A 1,148-nucleotide genomic window follows, 5' to 3' on the forward strand; every position below is an offset into this window, starting at 1 on the left:
GCGGTTCGCTGCCCGCGACGTTTCGAGAAGTCCACTGAACCTTATCATTTAGAGGAAAGAGAATTCGTAATAAGGTTTCCGTAGGAAAACCTGCGGAATGATCATTGTCGAAACCTGCAGAACAGACCCGAGAACATGTTTAAAAAACGCTTGCGTTCACGACGTTGTATGCCTTTGTGTCCAACGCCACGACCTCGACCCTAAGTGGCGCAAGTCTCTTGGGCGTGATAACCTCTCAGCGCGAAAAGCGCCAAGGAAAAGCATAACGAGCGCCTCTCCATCCTGGTGAAGTTCGCCGTAACAAGGACGTGATGAGGCGCGTCTATTGAATAGATCTAATGACTCTCGGCAACTGATATCTCGGCTCTTGCATTGATGAAGAACGTAGCGAAATGCGATACTTGGTGTGAATTCCAGAATTCCGTGAATCATCGAGTCTTTGAACGCAAGTTGAGTCCGATGCCTTTAGGCTGAGGGCACGTCTGCTTGGGCGTCACGCATCTCGTCAACGCCTCCCACATCATTTTTTCCCCGCTCAAAGGTGTCAGGGGACGATGCGTACGGAGGAGGGGTGGGATATTGGCCTCCCGTTATCCTTGCTGGTTGCGGTTGGCTAAAACAATATACCGTGCCGAAGGAAGTCACACGATACATGGTGGTTGGATTCTTGGACTTACGAGCTATCGTGTAGGAATGCATAGAGCCACGGACCCGACCCAATGGCAAAATATTGCCCTCGTTTGCGACCCCAGATCAGGCAAGATCACCCGCTGAGTTTAAGCATATCAATAAGAGGAGTACAAGAAACTTACAAGGATTCCATTAGTAACGGCGAGCGAACCGGGAATAGCCCAACTTGAGAATCTGGTGACCACGTCACTCGAATTGTAGTCTGGAGAAGCGTCCTCAGCGACCAGGCCCAAGTCCTCTGAAAAGGGGCGTCAGAGAGGGTGAGAACCCCGTCATACCCGGACCCTTTCGCACCACGAGGCGCTGTCGACGAGTCGGGTGTTAGAGTAGGTGCCCCTCGAGACAAGTGTTGGCCGAGTGTTCACAATGAAACTATATGTATAAACGATCTTTATTTTAATAATATTTGAAATTATTATTTTTGCACATCTTTATCTGTATACCCATGCTAGTTACAT

General features: G+C 49.3%; 1 non-coding gene across 1 annotated transcript; it reads left to right on the plus strand.

The window, feature by feature from the left end:
• The first annotated feature begins 340 nt into the window (after window positions 1–340).
• Window positions 341–496, plus strand: LOC142550341 (5.8S ribosomal RNA). The gene has a single exon (XR_012821307.1). It is a non-coding gene; the product is annotated as a 5.8S ribosomal RNA (ribosomal RNA).
• The last annotated feature ends 652 nt before the right edge of the window (window positions 497–1,148 follow it).

The sequence above is a fragment of the Primulina tabacum genome, chromosome 6 (genome assembly GCF_025594145.1).
Source record: "Primulina tabacum isolate GXHZ01 chromosome 6, ASM2559414v2, whole genome shotgun sequence".
NCBI classification, from domain to species: Eukaryota; Viridiplantae; Streptophyta; class Magnoliopsida; order Lamiales; family Gesneriaceae; genus Primulina; species Primulina tabacum.